The sequence below is a fragment of the Lissotriton vulgaris genome, chromosome 8 (genome assembly GCF_964263255.1).
Source record: "Lissotriton vulgaris chromosome 8, aLisVul1.2, whole genome shotgun sequence".
Taxonomy (NCBI): domain Eukaryota; kingdom Metazoa; phylum Chordata; class Amphibia; order Caudata; family Salamandridae; genus Lissotriton; species Lissotriton vulgaris.
The window spans coordinates 1,487,074,324-1,487,089,227 of NC_141696.1; positions in this window are offsets into that span (position 1 = coordinate 1,487,074,324).

The window sequence follows — 14,904 nt, forward strand, 5'->3', positions numbered from 1 at the left end:
TGATGGTTTCCTTTGCTCAAAAGAGAATCTTTTCCTTCTGGCTAACTTTCCCCCCATTATCTGCTGTTGAGCTCTGAAGTATCACGGTCACTGATAGTGGCTTTCCGATTGGCTAGAGACCACTATTGCCTGCACTGTATTGCATATGACCTCCTTTTCTACCTAAATGACCTGTGTATTCTATCATGCAGTATTCCTGGATTCTTCTCCTTTGGATGGCAGAATTGCCCAGTGTTGCAGTTGCGAGAAAATGTGAAGTTTGCAGCCTTTTTATTGCCATGGGGTTCCCTATGTTTTCATCCTCTCCTTAAGCTGAGCAAGACATTCAAAAATTAAACCCGTTTGTATATGTTGTATTCCTCACATCTGCTTGAGGCGTTGTTCTTGGACTTCTTTTCACCATCGTAATCTGTCTTTCTATAATCTCTGCTGCTGTGAATTCCCAGCCTGAAATGTGGTCATGCACTCGGTTAGCTGTTTTTAGACCCAATGTTTGCTTGATATTGTTTCTACAAGAAACTAAAAAGAGAGGGGTCCCTCTAACCAAAGGGACAGATCTCCATATCAAACTGTAAAGTGACATATTTTTCCTTTTGGGGTTATGAATTACCGCCAACACTCATTCCATATATTTACTCATTTATCCAAATCTCAAACACATGATCCCTCGCCTTATTAACATGCCACATTTCGTACTGACTCAATCTAATGATTAATAAAATGATTAATTTAAAATAACACCGTACATATGTAATCTAATTCATCTTCTCTACAATAAAGTATCTGTTAAACGTTTATATAAATACATAAGGACATTGCAGTGCATTAAAGAATTTTTCCTCAATCTAAAAATCATAATACATTTGACAGACAAACAAGAGCGAGCACAAGGCAAAACCTGTGTCTTCAAAAATGTGCTAATCAATACTAATAATCAATACAGGCACGTGAAGAAACAATTCACATCTAATATGCCTGTTAGTGCCACAGATTTTAGCACTTTATATGTGTCTCTGTGGTTTTGACCCAATATTGACCACCACCTTCAAGACAACAGATTCTCTTGCATGTCAATTTTAATCATAAATACCATCCAGACCCGCTGTACTTATTATTAAGTGGCTTGGACGTTGACACTAGCTGGTGTTCACATTTCCTTCCAGGTTAGTGACTTGTTGTACAAGGGAGCTTTCGTTAAGGATTAAAAATATGTACATAATTTTTTCATGTCTCTGCTTCCTTGTCAGTACCAACTCTATTATGGAGCTGCTGGTTGCTGAATCAGGCCTCCCAATGTTTCATAACCAGGGTACCGCGTTTCCACGTCTACCCCTGTCTTCTTGTTTGAAACAATCGCCCCGGCCATTTAATAAGTACAGCGGGTCTGGATGAATAAGGAAAATATTGAACAAGGACCAAGCTGGGTGCCTATTGGGTATTTATAATTAACACTGACACCTGAGAGATAATCTGTTGTCTTGAAGAAGTTGGTCAGTATAGGGTGCTAACCACCGAAACGCATCGACCCATATAAAGTGCTAAAATCTGTGGAACGTACAGTCATATTAGATGTGAATTGTTTTTTCATGTGCCTTTATTGATTATTTGCTTTGAATAGCACATTTTTCAAGACGGGTCTCTGTCATATATTTGTTGCTGTGGTTTTTAGATTGAGAGAAAATTCTCTAATGCGCTAACAATGTCCTTATGCATTTATAGATGAACTTTTTTTAACTGATGTATTATTGTATATGTGATGAATTATATGTACGATGTTATTTTGATTCATGTGATAAATTATATGTACGATGTTATTTGGAATAATTGTATTAAACAAAAGAGTGAGTCAGTAGAAGATGTGGCACGTTACTCAGGTAAGGGAGCATGTGTATGAGATTTGGATAAATGAGTAAACGTATGGAATGAGCGTTGGAGGTAATTTGTCATCCCAAAGGCAAAAACTTGTCACTTTACAGTTTGATATTATTTCTACGCCAGAGCTGAATTTCTGTGTGTTTAAGGGAGCTGATCCGGATCTGAAACAAGACACAGTCCGGACTGTTCCACTATTTCAATGTTATTTTCCATTGCTTTACAACCCTGCTGGGAACCATATAATTTCAACTCTGTGTATAGTAAAAGAAAGGCCGTTGTCTTCAAGGAAACCGTTTCATGAAGGTTTTGACAGAATATCTATATAAGCCTAATTCCATCTGTGACTATTCCCTCAACTCTGATCTCTCGTCCTAATACCAAGTACAGCATTAATGATTGTAGTGCTGTCCGCTCCAAGGTTCTTCCTTTGAGCAGCTTTATCACCGTCTTACAGGCCCTTCTAATTCTCTGGTAAGAGGCAGAGCTCTTGAGATTGTTCTACCAATGCTTTCTACTAAAATCCCTTGAGCTGGTTTCTTGGAGAGTTCATGGTCCATCCTATTATCCCAGGCTGCGCCAAGTACCCCTTTAGCTGATTTTTCTTCATCTTTTGGCCATCAATCATAGGAGTGGTTTAACTTTGTTTTTTCACACTCTTTGGCCAGGACTCCACTTTACTGAACCTCCCTCATCCTCTGTAGTCTGTGGGTGTCTCGCCAATAGACAGTTTAATGGCTGAAGACAGAAAACATCTGTAACATACAATACCTTCCAATTAGAAATATCAGGACTTGTTATCATCTGATGGTGGATGACCATGTTGCCTTGCCTTGATCTGTTTTATAGATGTTTTGCCCATTGATTCCAAACTAACTTTCGTATTTTTCTGATATTTATGGGTTGTAGCTCCTCCGGCATATTCAGCCACTATTGGTCCTATTGTTGACTCTGTTTTTAAAGATGGGAACCTTTTTTTTTTTTTTTTTTTGCCATTTGGTACCAAAATGGAACTCAGTACATTTTCAAACGAAACCTTATTGTGCTGCTGCCAACATAAATCTCAACGGAGCTGTGATCTACAGAGGAGCTAATAATTTCCTTCTGAGTCTTGTGCCTGAAAGGGTGCAGTGTCAAATATATGGACTTGGATGCCATTCTGTAACGTTTTCTTTTGTCTTTATACACTAACCAAGGAAGAATAATTGTTCCTACTTTTAAGCAGTATTGTAATTTACTGCAAGACATTTGTCTTATCTGCAAACGTCCTGGCTCGACTAGCAGAAGGTTTGGAAACATGCAAACTTCTTCACAAAATCTAACTTATACAGGCATCTATGCAGTTTGCTACATTTTAAAGCCTTGACACCCAAAGTTCTCAGACAGCCTCTGCATACAACTTACACTTCCGATTGTTATTTTTGTATGGCAAGGCTTCCTCCCCCCGCCCCCACACACACACTCACACAATAGATTGGCAACATTTTCACAAAAGGTGCTTCATGAGGGAAGAATTCAGTTTTTAAAATGAACCGGTCTAGTGACTTTTTCAGTAAATCTTCCTTCTAAATCTAGTGTTTTACAAACAGACTCCATTATCCTGCTGGTGCTGTTTCCAAACTTGAGCCTGGCCAGGATAGTCGCACAGGCTGTACTTGTATGCCTTGAGGTATCTACAGAATAAGTCCAAATGTATGAGTTTCTGACATACACATGCTCAATTTCCTCTTCTCACTTTCTTTCGCATCATTGCATGTCATCACCCTAGAGGTGTGGGGACATATTTTTGCATATTGTGCATCTGGCCATGTCGCTACATACCTCAGCATAATTTACCTTTGTTTAGGTGAGCTTGAAAGAGACACCTGGATCAACGACCTTTATAAATAGTAAAGATAATTCTAGCTTGAGAGTTTAATTTAACTAATGTTTATTGTGATCTCTAACCGTGATTAAGTTGTGAGTTTTCTTTGTGTTTTACGTTGTAGGTCTGGGAGGACAATTTGATTATGCTTAAAAGAAATATATTATGTTTTTTTTTTTAGTTAATACATACCTTGCCAATGCAAATATTTGACGACCCTGAGAGTTGTTTCTGAATTGATCATTATGCAGCACTTTGTAACAGGAGTGCTATATGAAGATTGTACTTTTCTCATACAAATTCTACACCACCCTACTCTTTTTCCACATGCCTGCCTCTCCTTGCTAGAATTCTGAAGATTAGTATAGGGAAGGTTTCTCTCGTAAGGGTAGTTGGGAAATAGGCGATGGCTGAATTATTGGCAGACGTAAATATGTTACGTCCCTTTGGTCAAAAGGCAATACTCGCAGATATACCAACTGTAGTACCTCTTTACAAGTTAGCTTTCTTTGAATATATGCATTTTCATTGCTTATATCTAGACCAAAAAACAGTGAAAACCAAACAAAAGGTTTTAGGCCATACTAAAAGCCCTGAAACTGAAGAAATAACTTTTTATGCATCACTATATTGTTTCTTTATCACTTCACCCTTTTTTCTGGGTCCCCAACACATTTCTCCCAACGTTGAAAGTAATGCTATTGGCTAATTGGTGAAGGCAAGATTCTAAGCCATGTAGACCCTTCTTACTCTCAGAAAAGGCAGTTTGTTTACTTTCCTACTCTAAAGCAGTTGGGCCTTGGCTGTCATACGGCCTTTCGATCCACTTTTCATTCTATTTCGAACGCTTTTTATTTGTTGATCTTTTCTTTTTTTCCACGTACGGCTGCCACAATTTGATCAGTTATATGAACCGTAAATAGCACCATGATTCCCAAACAAGCAATGCTGTGCGCCCCACTTATAAAGGTGCATGGGCATTGTTCTATCCTGGTAGGATTCTGAAATTTTGATAGCACTCCCACTACTACCCACTTCAAGAAGAGCAGCATTGGTGCAGAATGCTTCGTCAGGCTATAGAAAGCGGTCTTCAGCACTTCGGGTCTGAATGTAATGTGCATTGTCTCTGAGATGGACATAAAGAGAAACTTTTGAATGTGTTGAACACAGAACATTGCGATGGTTGTGAGATATACTTTCTCATAAAGACACTGAAGTGCTGCTCGCACTTTAAATATTGTGATATGTGTACTTTTCTTTTACTGGCAGATGGCTGGTTTAGTTTCCAGGCTATTTTCAGCTGTGCTCATCAGCAACAGGGAGACTGTGGAAACTATTTAAATTAGCAGTTTCTACTGGAGGGTTTTATGTTTTTTAAGTCACCGTCCTTTTCTGGCTGAATTCTATTTTAGTTTCTTTCCTGTGGTCAGTGCATGCCTGGCACCCATCTCTTGCATACATTTCTCTTTGTGTCGTTCGGGCAGTTCCTATCTGTGCATCTGGCTTCTTTCTGTTATGGATTTGTTGCCTTTCTAACTCTGCTGGTATTTCTCTCCTCATCTCTGCATATGTTACTGTTTTCATCCTCAGGGATTCCAGGTCAACCTTTCACATGTTATTACAGCATGGGCCATTGAGAAAAGTTTCTGTTCTTTTGGTGGGCTGACAACCTAGCTAATGAGGCCGTTTGTGCAAGATGTCAAGGTTGTCAGTGTTATTGGGGGATCGATTCGCTGAGATGTGGCCCGACCCTTCTTTCATCAACTGTTTAATGTTATCATATTTTTTCACTTTATCCCAGGGTTGTTACCAAGATTACTGTCATTATATCCTATCTTCTTTTCACATTTTCTTCTTCATATGTTGTAGTGGCCCTCGTGAGAATAGATTATTTTCCCATTATCACTTTCCGTTGCCGTAGTGCCCATTGGTACAATAGTGGTAGTCTTCCATTTGGAAAACATTTTTGTGCTGTTTCGGTTCATTGCTTGTATTTTGGCTGGCCCTTTTGTTATACAGTTGGCACACTCCATTATTCTGTTGCTAGAACTGAGTAACTGTATCCTTCCTTTTTGGATTGTGTTCATAGTGGTTGAACATGTCTTTATTTTTCATCCTGTTGTCCTTCCTCTATCTCTTTACTTTTACCAATCTTGAAAGTCTCAGGCTTCATGCAGAACCTCGATTCCTGTGATTCCTTTCTGTTGGGATTCTTACTGCGTTCGCACTCTAGGCATGTCAGGAAGTTTTATTTTGCTCTTTATCCCAAACTCTGTTATTATAAAGGCACACGAGGTGTGAGTTCTAAACTGGGCGGTGTAGCAAACTTCATGGTCTGTCTTCAAAATCAGTCCTAGTCTGTTCAAGAAGAGGTATTCACCAATGAATGTAGGTGCATTTCATTCCTCCTTGAATTAGGTTACCAAAGAGTCACAATTCTTTCTCATCCTTAATCATTTTGTTTTGGGCTCTCGTGTTCAAGCTTCGCTAGATATGTATTGTGGCTTGTATTGAGAAGATGAAGTCTCTTAACCAGAGAGGCTGACCGGTGTTCAGCAGCTTAACTCAGAAGTCAGTCCAGCAGAGGAGGTGCTACCATGTATGAGAGGCTCATCTAGGGTGGAAAAGAGGTTCTGTTTAAAATAATAGTCTCAAGATTTTTTGAATAATTTATGTCCACTGTTCTGAGCATAGTCTTTATTGTTGGTTCTAAAATGGAATGGTCTTTTCTCAAAGAGTGACCCTGATATTTTTCACAAATGGTTGGAAGGGTAGGCTTACTTTTATTTCTCTATAGAGTAAGAATGTTGTTCGGATGCCAGGGTCCCAACAGTGGAGCTAATAGAGCAGCAGGAGGAAAGGAAATGGACCATATGCAGTGAGATCAAACCCAACTATTAGGCCAATTTAAATACATTTTTATACTTTAATTCTGAACTTAAACAATGGTCATGTCACCAATTGGTGGGGCAGATAAGACTCCTGGGTGGCATCGAGCAGCTCATTTTGCGTTCTGCTGCTGTCCTACTTAAAGCTGTCTTATAGACTAGCATTAGATCCAATGCATAGTCCTCACCTCAGTTTAATGTTAAGGAGCTCTTTATTCATTTTCTGCAAGATATGTTGATTCAATTTTACTCTCAGCCCCTTCGAGAGCAACCCATTCCGTTTGCAGGAAATGAATACCAAAATGCGCAACTTGCTTTTAAAGCACTTTGGACACGTGAAAACTTATTTATAAAGCACTTTGCCATGATAAATAAAATGCCAAAATATTAACATATCCACAAAAATGTCGAATTTTACAGATCCCTGTTGGTTTGGAGCGAACCAATGAAGCATTTATACTGTCAATGTACTTTAAGGGTGTGTCTTGTGCTGCACACTAGCTCTATAAATGTCCTTCAAAGTAAATGAGTACTGCATCCGAGAAATCCATCCAGCCACATAGTTATGTCCATGCAAGTCACCTGTGACAACCACAGATTATCTTCAATGAAACGACTGTGATCTTTCTCATTGATCTGTAAAACACCATGGCCAACTAGGGGGTGGGGAGAGAAATCCAGTGGGTGTGCAAGGCTCTGCTGTTGAATATAAGAACCTTGTCTAAAACAGTTTTACTGGTTTGAGGTATTTTTCTGACTTTTTTCAAACACAAGAAGATATCTGAGACGCTTAACATTGAGTCATCGCAGTGAAAGTCATAGCCAATTATAGAGCCTCCTATAGTAAACCTAGTCTCCCTATCCTTGTCAATATCCTCATTGTACTGCAGCAGTAACCAAATAAAGTAATGTAAGAGAAGAAAATGTGTTCAATCCCTCTAGAATTCCAGTGCAGAACTGTAATTTTGACCCATTTAGCAGAAGATTTAACTAAAAGCTTTATTTAGAGGATTTTGTGTGCAAATAGCCTGTAAGTGGCGTTCATTCTTACATTATGAATGTTTTTGTAGTCTAATAGTGTCATTAGACATTTAGGTGTTTAATGGAAGTGGCTTCTCAGACATTAGGGCACTCCTAGCAAACAGTCCTATAACCCTGCGGTGCGTTAGTAGAGGGAATAGATTTGCAACCTGTGGGACCAGTTTCGAGTTCATCCAGTTGTGACATTGCAAGGGGCCAGTCGAAGTAGATAAAAGAGCTTTGGTTTTCCCTTGTGCATGAATTACTCAGCCTCACTTGTCAATCTACAGACCTATGCATGATGGTTTGCCCGAATTTCTGCATGATCAAATTACTAGGTGAAACTAGTTGCAGGTCTTCGTGGGTTTTTATAGGTTTTTTGCAAAACATGTTTGTGCTGGAAGATGAAATTTCTCATTCCCTCATCTTTTATACTCACCCTAGATCTTCCTTCGCACAAGGGAGGCACTTCCACGTGGCAGACATTTCCCTTTACATTTTGCTTCACAGTCCAAATGGAGGTATGTAGAAGGTGGCTTTAATCCCTTGAACAGCACTGGTACAGAATACTGCACATGTATCCTGTGCTGTTAACGACAACTGTACTTCAGTGAATTCCAATCTAATGAACGTGATAGTGTAATGCTGACTTTCATGCACATGCCTAACATTGTGGATGCAGCAGTCATGAAATCTATCAGTGAATGTGAACCTGCTCCCCACTATCACAGTGTCCTCCTTTAAAGTCCCTTTTCTTTCCTTCTCTGGTAGTGATAGTTAGGGTGAATGTGTTGGATTATGTCCACCACAGGTACAGGAGCTGTTGTATACCTCATTTCTAACTCGTGACTGAGTTTTTTGCTTTACCTTCTCAAAACCCTACAGAGTTGCCATCACTGCCCTTTCTTGAAGTGATTTTGACTCATGGCCCATAGCAACACGTGACTGGTGATTAATGGGATAGAGGTGCTGTGCGCTTCTTTTAAGCTTCTGAATGTTGCTGCTTGAAAAATGACATTGCTACGGGCGAATTCTAATCTTTCTTGGCTCCCAGGGGTCTCACAAATATGTTAATGAATTAAAGGATTCCTGCCAAGTCTGTGTTTCGCCCAGCAAGTCATTCAGCCAATGTCTTGATTTGGTTGGGACTATTCTCTTCACATCCTGGGGCAAGACAAATGCATTAAAAACCTCTTAATATTGCTGCAATGCCAAGCCAAAAAGTTTAAACCATATATTACATTTTATTTGACAATCTTATGTCCTTCCTGGGCTAACTTTTAACAATGTGCTTGGACCTTCCACCATTTTCTTTGAATGTAAATGTTCAGTGTAAACCCAAGTATTTAAGCCACGTCACAGTGCTGTTATGCGCCAGGGTCGCTTTCTTTGTCTTGTTTTGTTTTAAAAAAATATTCAGCCAAAACCAAAGATTTATTAATGATTGTATGAACTCATAAACAAACAAACAAACCAAAAAACAAAAATAACAAACAAAACTACAAAAAAAAAAGAGCGTCTTCAGTGCCAAACTGAACTGTGTAATCTAAGAGGACTTTGTCATGGGGTTGAGGAGTGTTGTTAATGGTGGCAGCATGGAGGTTGGTTCTTTTTCCTTTTAAAGTAAGTTCATGGGGGTAAAACATCTGTCTTGGAGCATAGCTGCAAGTAACTCCATTCATGAAAATGTGTGCAGGTAGATTAAAGCCATTGAGGCTCAAATTTCCATTCCAGCTCGAAAGATAAATTAATCTTAGATTTATTTGTTCTGCAATGGGTATTTACGATACATCTAGTTTCCTCACAAACACCAAGGGTCCTGTAGATATGGTGCTACAGTCGCTGCCAATCTGAAGCAATAACAGTTGATGCACCAAACCACACCTTGCGAGGTATCAAATAAACTGGTCAAGTGTAGCCGTTTGAGGGCTCTAGATTTGTCCCTCTAAGAACTTCACGTCAGCTTGGCCCTGAAGACAATGGTGCACTATTGGCTGCTCTGATGGGTGCTTTAATTGTTTGTGGTCTGAGTGATGTTGAAATACATGCTGAGATGCACTACTGAACTTTTTACTTTGATTTATTTCTTTAGCTGCAGCATTGCCTGCTGTCCTGTTGCTAGAAAAACCAATCTGTAGAAGACTATAGCGGTTTCTTTGTTTACGTCATTCACAGCACCACGTGCAACTATGCATTGTATTTCGCAACCTTTTGTGCAAGGCTATGTGGATGACTATGACTTTATAACTTTTAGGGGATTACAAACGAAGGAACTTTTTAAGCAGATGTTTTTAATCTCAGTTTGGGGGTGTATGGTTCTAGGGTCGTGCAAGCTCTATCCCAAAGCAAAATCCAAATGTTAATAATAAATGCCTGAGGCAAATACCAAAGATACTTTCTCTCCTGCAGAACCTTAGACTTATGTGTAAAGTACTATTACCCAGCACTTGCATTAGTCTAACCTCAGTAATTCCAAAGCTTAGATGTATATTTTGGTATATTTCTGGGATATAAAAAAGTTGTTGATTTCTTGTTTGTTTTGGTGTTATGCTCTTAAAGTCACAGCATGGAGATAAACTGACCTGTCTTACTCTCTTAGTAGTTTGAAATAGTATTTTTGTATGTTTTGGGTGTGTCTGTGTGTGTAATAACATAACAGTTTTCACTGCCTAGATGTTCATAAGAAAAAAGTTCTAAAAATGTATATAATATTCAGCAATGAGAACTTCCACAAGTCTGTCGATTCCGATGTGCATTTACACTGTTTGTTGTTCTCACCTGGGATCATTTAGCTTTAAAAGACAGCGTCCATATTTCCTCCCCCTGAAACTGTTTTTCTATCACTTTGTTGTAGTCAGAGCATTTGTTATAATATTGCTCAGAAAAAACATCTCCTTAAAGCTTTCTGGGTACGGGTTTTAACTTGGTATGCACTCGTAATGTGAATATTGGTTTTTAAACTCTACTCGCCATAGAGACAAAAACAAGAATGTAATTTAAAACAAATTATGGTCTAAGAAGCAACTTAATTGTATGCAACAGCCTCGAGCAGTAAGAAGTCTGCAGGTAGTCACAATTGGAGCTTTACTCTTGGCTTGCTTGTATTATCTGTGTTTTTTTGCAGCGTTACCTGGGCAAGCACTACAAAACTTAGCTTAGACTGCTGGTATATTCCGTGATCCAGCCTACGCGGACACACGTGCAAATCTTGTAGATCGTTCGTAGTTGCCCAGTTTGAAGGGAGGGATATGGATGCTGTCTCTTTAAATGGCCTACTCATGATTTTGGTTTCTCCAGTGGCCGCCTTCTGGCGTCTGTAGACTTTGAAAGGTTGTGTAGACTAATAAATCAGGATGAATTGGTAGAATTTTGTAGCCGCATTCGTCTGCTGTAAATTTTTATATATATATGACTGTAACTGTACAGTTCATTTCTGTTGTAAACATCATTAAACCATTTTCCAAGTGTTTTAACTTTTGAAAGTGGTCTCTTTTTTTTTTGCTGCAAGTTCTTCTGTTGAAACCAGCATGCAGGCACTTTTAAGAACTGGTGAGACAGTGATTAAGTGAATAATTTATTTGCTGAAATGTGGGTTGTCTGAGCGTGTACTGATCTCCATATGTCTCAAAGGACTCTTTTGTATACCGTAGATTATGCCGTTTGACAGAAATATTACAAAATCTGAAGGCGTAACTGATTATATTTGTGTTCCAGCAGTGTCCCGCAAAAGAAGTTCATTAAGTGACAATACCTCGAAATCTAGTCGTTTTTTGTAATTGGCCTGCTTCCATAAGAGAACAATCTGGAGGTTTCCATGTTTGCTGCCAAACCCCAGGAAACTGCAGTTGTAATTATAAATGACCTTCGTTTATATTGTGCTTTGCTGCTGTATGAAAACAGGTAATAGCAATAAAGAGCATTTACTATTATCTCTTACATATTGAGGTATTTTGATTTTGTAACAGAACTTCAGCTTGAGGCACACAGTACAGAAGGTAAGAATATTTAAATCTGCCACATTAAAACATAAATGATTCTACGCAATGAAGATTGTGCATATAGTAGGGGTAATCTTTTAATTTATTTTTTAAACAGGGCAATTCAACAAATTACTCTGGTTTTTCGCTACCTCTAACGCTCTCACAAAGTCCAGCTAGTTGATACGAAACCGAGAAAGACGACCTATTCAGACTTCCAGGTATAATTCTCTACAAACAAATATGAACTCAAACAACTGATACAGGCATACTGCAATTGCTACAGAAACATATAAAATGGAAAATATATGCAGCCTGTGCTAAACTTGTGCGTAGCCACAAGATCAGTCATCCAAAAACCTTGTAGGAAGCTGGCTCTTTGTGATATATCAACTACGTATACCGTGTGAAGAATACAGTGAGCCCTGTATGAGTAGACAGGGGCTTGTTATGCAATCCTAGAGTGCCTTGTTAGGGGGTAGTGTGGTTGAACAGCCTTAGGCTTAACACAGACGAGTGCAAGACATTTATAAAATATATACAATGGTTAAAAATGACAACACAACTCAAGAAGTAGATCCACACTAGATTATAAGAATAGCAAGTAAATATATGTGTAGGCATCAGAGAAAAATTGTTCAGGTAAGTACGTTTTTCACTTTAAAAAGTGGAAACTTGGTACAAGTTTTGAGTTCTGCAATGTTCTTCTATGGAAGGAAGAACAAGTTCTGCAAACAGGTACAGTACATCAGCTTACAGTACCAATCTCCAAGAGTGAAGGTGAGTGGATGGGCAAGGTCCAAGGCAGCACCAACAGTATACTAGCAGCTGCACGGGGGAGGCAGGCTGCAATTCAGCATCGGGAGCCAAATGCGTTTCAGTGGAGATCGGTTACTGTAAACAGAGGCTGCGTGCTCTGGCAAGGAAGCCAGTCACCCCGAACCAGCAAGTGGACTCGGGCCTTGCGATGCTCTGGAACAGGGGGTCGGAAGGGGAAACCTTTTGTCCTGTTCCCCAAGGCCCAGGGGTGACCAATGCAGTGGTGCACTTAGGTGTGAGGTTTTCGTTCTGGGAGCATTCGCGTTTTAGTGGGCTGCTTGCAGAGACTGTAGGCATCATCGGGGAGTCCAGGAGGGGTGAAGCCCCGATGGACTTGAACTCTGGAGGGCTGGAAAACCTTGTTGGCACCAGTGGCCCACCGCAACTCAGGCCAGATGCGTATGGTGCAGAGGATGCTTCAAGTGTTGAGTTTGGCAGTTTCGGAGGCCTCAGAGTCTTTACTTTTTGGAATTCTTTGGAACAGGCCCGCTGTTCACAGGAGGTCTTGGTTCCTAGGTCGAAGTGCTGGCAGGTGTCCCGGCTTGAAGACTCAGCAGCTGCAGGACATGTCAACTTTTGGTGCAATTGGCAAAGGGAACTGGCTGGGTTGGCGCCAAGTCAGTTTCTGGATTTTCTGTTCTTGCAGGGGTGCGACTCTTCTCGTCTGTCTTTTTCAGGTCATCGGAATCTGCTTCTCTGGTGCTTGGGACTCGCTTAGGGGTGTTAGGGTAGAGTAGTAGCGGAGGGGCTACTGACCCTTAGGGTCGACCACTTCTGTGGGAAGTGGGCGTGACCCTGTCCCAGAATTCCTATGTAAGCCATTACAAAGATGGCTGCGTCTGAAAAATCGTGTTCACCACCGTTCTAGCCCACCTTAGGGGTGGTACTAGCCTGGGCGTGGCATGCCTACCGGACTGACTAATTTTCCCAGCAGTCCAGGTGCCAAGGGGGTACTTGACAAAGGGGGAGGCTTCCTCTCCTGTGAGTGGAGCCACATTCGCATTCCAAAGGGGGCAGCTCTTTGCAGCTTGCCGCCTTAGTAAGGCTAGTCAGCAGATCATCCTGTGGGAGAGATTGGTACACCCTCTTCCTGGACAGGCTTTTGTTCTGGGCCTCCTGAAACCAAAATGCTGTCACCCTAGGAGGTCAGAACAGCATCTTGGGCTGGCAGGCTTGCAGAGACCAGTCCGCAGCCACACCAGAGGCTGGTAGGTTTTCAGGGGGCACCTCTAAGGTGCCCCCTGGTGCATGTATTGATAAGTCCAGCACTGGAATCAGTGTAGGTTTACCAATAACGGATGTTTGATAACAAACATCCCTCTCTTCAGTGAAGCCATCATGTAGCTGGGGAGCTAGTTTTCACCAGTACCCAGCACATGTCTTAAAATGTCTTCCTTGGCCACTTGCACTGGCAGTAATGAAACTCACCCGCACTGTGGCATATCTGCGCATGCAGGTATGCCCTCACATGTAATTCTAGGCACCCTGCCTTAGGGCTGTCAGCCCTCGTGTAGGGGTGAGTTACTGGTAGTACATGCTGTAGTCGGGGGCATGGAGCACAGGAATGTGTGAAATGTGTTTTTACTTTTGTTTGCACCAAGACACACAGTCTGCAATGGCAGTCATGCATGTGCGTGGTGAGGGGTCCCTTAGAGTGGTACAATTCTTGCTTTAGCCCTTGGAGAACCCTCTTTTTGTACCCCATGCCCTAGGTACTAGGGTGCCATTTTCTAGGAATTTACAGTGGTAGCTAAAGGTTTTACCAGTTGGGGAAATGATTGTACAGTTTTAGGGAAAGAGCTCTGACACTGGGTACCTGGTCAGCAGGGACCCAGTGCTCTTTTAGTCAGTCACATCTACCAGGCAAAAAGTGGGGTAACCATGTCAAAAAGGGGCACTTTCCTACAAACCTCAAAAGCCAAGTGCTATCTGTTCAAACGAAGTACTCCTACTAATCAGTAAATGCTGGTCATTTAATCCAGTGCAAGAAATGTCTAATAAAAATACTTGGAAGACTCCAGACTAGGCATAACATGATGAATCTGCAATTTCTGATTGATACTTCTAACTGCAGATTCCCGCCCAAGTGGCAGACCGAATCTGTAAACTTTTTTCAGCAATGCTTCAATGTGCTGCTAGGTAGCGCTGTGTGGTTCTGGGATGCATCCATACCACCACAGAACTGACAGAGTGGAGCGGCATGTAAGCATCAGCCCTATGCACTGAACTCAGTTCCTATCCTTCTGTGCGTTCTGATGCATATCTGGAGCTCTGCTCTCAGATTATTGAGCCTCCAACAACTCCATAAAATAAAAACCTAGTGTGCTTAGGAAGGTTGTCCCTCCCAACTCCCCTAAAAGTTACAGATTTTAAACTATGCTGTAATTATAGAAAAAAAATGTTGGTCACAGACCCGCAAGAGATGCCTCGGTGGTTGGACTCTGGACACAACTCAGTTGTGCAA